The sequence below is a fragment of the Fukomys damarensis genome, unplaced genomic scaffold (genome assembly GCF_012274545.1).
Source record: "Fukomys damarensis isolate Sample0158 unplaced genomic scaffold, DMR_v1.0_HiC HiC_scaffold_14, whole genome shotgun sequence".
In the NCBI taxonomy this organism is placed as follows: Eukaryota; Metazoa; Chordata; class Mammalia; order Rodentia; family Bathyergidae; genus Fukomys; species Fukomys damarensis.
Window position 1 is genome coordinate 73,851,333 of NW_022900926.1, and position 6,715 is coordinate 73,858,047.

At 41.4% G+C, this 6,715-nt stretch overlaps 1 long non-coding RNA gene across 1 annotated transcript; it reads left to right on the forward strand.

The window, feature by feature from the left end:
• Nucleotides 1-332: 332 nt before the first annotated feature.
• LOC104869894 lies at nt 333-4,165 on the forward strand. Its single transcript, XR_782385.1, has 3 exons — nt 333-448; nt 3,320-3,386; nt 3,903-4,165. It is a non-coding gene; the product is annotated as an uncharacterized LOC104869894 (long non-coding RNA).
• Nucleotides 4,166-6,715: the final 2,550 nt, after the last annotated feature.

Genomic DNA, 6,715 nt, shown 5'->3' on the forward strand with positions numbered 1-6,715 from the left:
AATAGCATTTTTGATATTTTTCAAATAATTCTCAGGCCTCTGAACTAGACATTAAAAAATCTTAGCTACCATCTGCATTTCAGCAATATAGGCCTAAATGGAAAAGAAGCGATTTTAGCTATCTTTTGATCAGCGATTATCCAATTTATAAGACATATCCACCTTTTAGGCCATTTTAGGGGGAAAAGGGTGAGAAAGGAAACCACCCCTCCATATGGAATTGGACACTTATGGGTTAATGTGTTATTAGGCAACTACAGGTTAACTAGGTAACTATGCTCTTTGAGGAATGTATCTGAGTAACCATGACAACTTCTGTAATCTGTCACCAAAGGAGCATAAAGGACTCAGAAAGTCCTGCCCGAACTCTTTGCATCTCACCCTCATATCCGCTGTTCTGATTTGTGTAAATCTTGCTTGCTACGTTCCCAGGGAAACTCCTATGAAAGTAAGCCTCGTAGATGTAAAAAGAGGGATATAAAGAAAAACAAACTTCTGTTTGGGGCACTTGTTGAGCCATCAGCATTATTAAAGCTGCTTTTATTTTTTTTATTTTTTTATTTTTTTGTTTGTTTTGAGACAGTGTCTCACTATGTAGTTGAGACTGACTTGGAACTCACTATGTAGCCCAGGCTGGTCTTGAACTCACAGCAATCCTCCTGCCTCAGCCTCCTGAGTGCTGGGATTACAGGCATGCACCACCACGCCCCGCCTAAAGCTGCTTTTTGCTCCTAACTCCACATTTGAGTGCTCTGTCTGGGATTCCCCCACAGATTCGTGCTGCAAGGAAAAACTAGAGACTTAAGATTAAAACTCTAAAATGACTTGGATACTACTAGCCAGGCGTGGTGATGCATTCCTGAAATTCCAGCACTGATGGCTGAGGCAGGAGGATTGCCTGAGTTTGAGGCCACTGGGCTACACAGTGAGTTCAAGGCCAGCTTGGACTACATTAGCAAGACCTCTCTCAAAAAAATGTATTACGTATCAATCAGATATTTATTTTTATTTTTTGTACCAGGGATCAAACTCAGGACTTTGTGTTTTTGAGGCAGGCAGTGGCACCACTGAGCTAAATCCCCAGTCCCTCTATCAGATATTTACTAATTTCTTTTTCTTTTTTCTCTTCAACAAATAAGGAAGAGTAAGGGAAGAATGTCAGAGTTCTAAAGACAAAATAGAGAAACTAGTGTTTCTCTGCATACCTGAATTTGTATTTCATCCATTCATTTATACCTTCATTCAGTAAACATTTATTGAGTGCCTACTATATTTCAAGCACTGTTCTAGGAGCTTGAGAAACACCATGAACAAAATCACTGAACACTCTGAGCTCATAGAGATCACATTGCAATTGGGAAAGACAGCATTGACAAGTAAGCAAATAAACATATAACATTAGGTTGTGTAAGCAGGAAGAAAAATAAGGCAGAGAGTAGCAGAAGAAAGTACTATTTTATATCAGGTGGTCATGAGAGGACTGTCTGATGGGGTGGCATTTGAGTTGAGCCCAGAAGGAAGGGAGAGAGCCAAACAGATTTTTAGAGAAAGAACAGTTCAAGGCAGAGGGAACAGAACTTGGAAAAGTTCTCAGCCCAAGGCCTGGCACATGGTAAGTGTTCTATATCATATTCAGTATTATTAGTCACTTTCCAGTTTTTATCAGTGGAGGCATATATGTACTTTATACAGTTTGGATCACATCTACATAAGCCATTTTACAACCTGTCTTAAATATTATTATTATTATTATTGTTATTATTATTATTATTTTTTTTACCCAGAACCAGGGATTGAACTCAGAACTTGGCACTTGCCAGGCAGGCGCAATGCCACTGAGCTAAATTCCCAGCCCTTAAATATTATTCTAATGGTCTAAAGTATCTTAATATCCTTGAATACACTATCAGTTAATCACGATAGCTGGGCAAGATGACTACTTCAGGTTTTTACAGTTATAAATAATGCAACGAACAGCTTTGCAGATTAACCTCTACATTGCTAACATTTGCCCCAGAATAGCTCCTAAAATTGGAATTGCTGTACCAAAGATTATATATCCAGAAGTGGCTCTCTTTCTCCCAAAAGATGCTTCCATTCTCTTTTTGGATGTTGCTAGCTGCGGGAATTCACCCACTCGGTCGTTGCATAACTTCAGGTTAATCACCTGCTATCTGGCCAGCACAGTTACAGACCCTGGAGTTATAGTCATGCTTCACAGTGCTTACACTCAGTAGAGTCATTCAGAAGCAAGTAAAAAAGTACTTTTGCGAAGTGGTAAGTGCTATGAAAAAATAATGCAGGGTAAGGGGATGAGATTTGTTTTGTCCAGCGTGGGAGCTGTTAGCCACATGTACCTATTTAGCAGTGACTATTTGGCGAAGGCAAATTGGAATATGCTTTCAATGTGAAATATTTACCAGATTTCAAGAACTTAGTATGAAAACAAGACATAGAATATGTCTGTTGGTTATGTTCCAATAAAACTTTGGATATATTGGATCAAACAAAATGTATTATGAAAGCATTTTCGCTTGTTTCTATTTCACTTTTGAAAGCACGGCTACGAACACATTTGAAAGCACACGTGGCTCACATTTTATTTCTACGGCCTGCCTCTGGTTAGAGTCGCTTGCCGGAGGGCCTCTGAGTACGAGATACCTAGGAGGAGGGCAGGCTGACGAGAAGAGCGGTCCTGTGGAGAAGCTCTGGAAACAGTGCTGTCGGCAGAGGGGAGTTGAAACAGTAAATGCAAAGACTTGAAATTTGGACTGAGCTCAGCACGGTTGAAGAGTAGCTAGAAGGCTGATGTGGCTGGAATATAGTGGGCAGGGTTTCAAAATGAAAGTAGCTGGCAACGAGTCCGACATATTTCAAACACAAGGTGGGCCAGTGAGGTGGGAAATACCTTGCATGCTTGGACTAGATTCAGCGTCTGAGGACCTTTTGCTGCGACCCCTTAGCTCTTAACACAGCCGGGTCCGGAAGTTAGATGGGGCAAACTGCTGGCCACTCAGACTGATGACCACTAGTTGAATAAAACATTTTTAGGTATTCTCAAATCTAAACTATCTCCCTGAATGGCTACAATAGCTTTGCAAATTTTCTCTTGGCTTCCACTCTCCTCCCCATACTATTCCATTCTTTAGAGAAACACTGCACCCATTAACATTTTGTATATCCCCCCCCAGTAACTTTCCACTACCTTTAGATTAAAACCCCCAAATCCTCACATGGCTCATAAGGCTACGGACCCAGCCCCTCTGATTATCAACTCTGGCTTCTCCCTTCCTTCCTGCCTACTCTCTGGTCAATATAGGCTGGCATTCCCACATGGCAAGAGCTTGCTGGGCTGGGATTAAGAAGCAGCTGTGCTCTGCAGACTGGTGAGTGTCCTCTAGCTGCCCAATGAAGCTTTCTGTAGTAATTGAAATGTTCCGTGTCTGTGCTGTGCAGTCCGGAGGACAGACATATTTTACCACTAAGCATTTGAAATGGAGCTAGGAGTACCAGGGAGCTAGTTTTTTATTTGGTCATGTAATTTTTAATGGATTTAAATTTAGACAGCCGTGTGGGGCCAGTGGCTGCCGTGTCGGACAGGGAAGCCCCAGCCTACTCTGGTACCTGTTCTTCCCAGTTGTATCCCTGGCTGCCAATGGAGAGAACGGATTTGGCCCCTGGAACTGAATCATGAGCCCTGTATCTCATCATAGAAGTGCTTATGTTGGCTTTAAGATGGTATGCTTTCTTCACGCTGAAGTGATAACATTTTATTCCTTCCTGCTGTGAAGCTTTCCTTATAAAAATCTAGAATAGATGCTGATAATTGTCTAATTCCTTATTTTCACAGATGAGACTGATGGTTGTTTCATGTTTTTTTTTTTTGTTTTTTTTTTTTGCAGTGCTGAGGATCAAACCCAGGGCCTCGTGGGCATTCTAGGCAAGGTCTCTACCACTGTGCTGCATCTTCAGCCCTATTTTATGGCAATACAGGATTTATTATGTGAACATTTTAGAAATGGAAGAATGATGTCAAAGATTTATTGAACTTATTAGTGAGGGAATCAGCAAGATGATAAAACAAATGTATTTATAATCACAGAGATAAGACGCTACTGATAACAATGCTGCTTAGTGTCCTAAGTGACAATAAAACTATTTTTGGGGGGCTATTTTTTTCTAATGGACAAATGATTTCAAAGTATAGCGCTCATCTATGTGTTAATAGTTGACTATCCTGAGTCTAAGCCTCGAGAAACTGTCAATCATAGGCACATTTACAAGAGGATTGGTAAGCTAGGCTACCATTACATTAATTTCTTTAATATATTTCTTTAATTATGTCACCTTTTTCCTCAAGAAACTTTCATTAGAAAAGCTCAGTTCCTTCAGTGGGAGCTCAAGCTATTTTTCTGCTGTTTTTCCCGGAGGAACTGACAAACCATGTCTCAGCTGTGAGTGTTTGGCAAAAATTTTGTAAAAACTAAATGGAGTGAAACTGTCACTTTGAGGAAAACAGTTGACAGTATTTGCCACTTAAAAGACTCGTGTGAAATTTTGAATTTGGAAAACTTGCACCCACTGCCATTAAATTCAACATCTTAATTCTTTGGTTTTTTTTGGTACTGGGCTGGAACTCAGGACTTTGTGCTTGTGAGGCAGGCGTGGTGCCACTGAGCTAAATCCCTGGCCCGGCTTCTTAATTCTTAAAGCTTTTCCTGTTAAGGTAGTTCATAACATTAACAAGTATGATTTTTAATATATATTGAATATTAAAACTGGAAGATTTGGCTAATGCTGTGAACAAGTATATTGAAAATGACCAGTACAAAGCATCACAACATCATGCTCAGGAAGGAGACTCATTCCAAGTGCAAGAGAGACTAATGGATTTTAGTGTAAGAGTTTAAAAAGTTTACTGATGTGGTTTCTGATGCCACAATGCAGCTAAGTTCAAAAAAAAAAAAAAAAGAAAAAGAAAAACCAACGTTCCACTTGTTGAGTTTTGATATAGTATTAAGAATATGCACAGTTATTTCAAAGTCTATTAAAATACTCTTCCCTTTTGTGTCTATGTATCAGTGAACCCAGATCTTCTGCATGTACCTCAAAGAAAGCAATGTAGTTACAGGGAGGGTGTGGCATTTAAGTTTATCTAAGCCATGCAAATGTAGTGTGGAGCCACCAAGTCTTCTAGTCCCAATTCTGGGAGGATCTCAGGGGGATTTTGCTAGCAAACAAAGCAGAGCTGATGAGCCCGTTGCTAATTTCTCTAACCCCAGAGACATGTCTGTGGATGGAAGCATAGACGAGGACAAAGAGCTCCGTTCATCACTGCTCCCTGAGAACATGGCCCAAACCCTGCCCTCCCATGATGAGGATGGAGGAAGGTGGGTCCCATGCCACTTCCTGCTAGAAGGTTCTGTGTGTGTTAACATTGCTTCCTATAGGCACTCTGTAGGTGACGTCCTAGCTTGTGTCATCCCAACCAATAGAACGCTGACAGTCTAGACCACTGCCATGATGAGTCAGTGGGTCCAGGTCCATACTCTTACTGTGCCCCTATTTCTTGGCACAATGGGACGGAGGCGGCATTTCTTTCTTCCATAAAACTGAAGTTGGCTATTGATTTCAGATAGAAGTGAGAGATTCAGAAGCATCAGGTAGCTATGTGTCCAGACAACCCCGCCAGCTGTCGGACCTCAGACCAGGCTCATGTAGGTGGACAATTTGAAGACAATAATTTGCAAGATTGTGATACATTTGGGGCTCAAGCACCCAGTTTAGGGCTGTCCATCATTCACTGAGGAAAAGGAGCTTTTTCAGAATCCAGAAATAAGGAAGAGCTTTTTAGGATAACTTTTTCGTCACTGAGATACAATCCCTGACACTCACAATTTAAAGGAGGAATGGTTTTATTTAACTCATGGTTTCAGAGATTCAGTACATGGCAGGGTCTAAGGCAGAAACCTCATGGCTGAAGGGTGCAGCAGAGCAAATCTGCTTAACTCTTCCAGAAAGCAGAGCAGGAGAACATCAAGGGATGCCCAGCCACCTGCTTGAGGGTATAGCAGAGGATGAAAGACTAATAGACAATCAAAGAGCAAATAGTTTTAGTAGGGGAATGGGACTCGATCTTAGCTCTTCCTGGCTAAGACTAGAGGTCCAGATTGTTAATATTTATTGATTACACAGAATAGCAGGAGGTGTGAAGGCAGATATAAGGGAGAGTGGGCCTAAGGTACTAATGAACCAGGCCTGTAAAAGGGAGGAAAAGACATTCTTGTAAAGGACAGGTTATAGTTACCAAGCCACTTGTGTTATCTTTAGCTAGTGTTTTATCTGGGACAGCAGCTGCCCAAGACTGAAATCCTCCACTGAAGCATAATCCTGCCATTAGAGACACCACAGTATCATCGATCATTGGGATCCCAACTGTGAGCATTGGCACAGGGAGTTCTATTTCTGCACGCCAGCCAAGGGCTCATCTGGCAAGTCACATAGGCCTTGGATCGACTCACAATTTGATCAGTAGCCAATTTATAAGCCAATACAATGATATTTTACAGCCTGCTCAGTGAGATTTCAATCCAGTCTTCTGCAGGAGAACAGTACTGGAAAAGAATGAGCAAGGGACCATAAACATGTATAGTACCCAAGGTCCCCATCCTTGACCCATCCAGACACACCCATAAGCAGGCTTTTCCAATCCAAC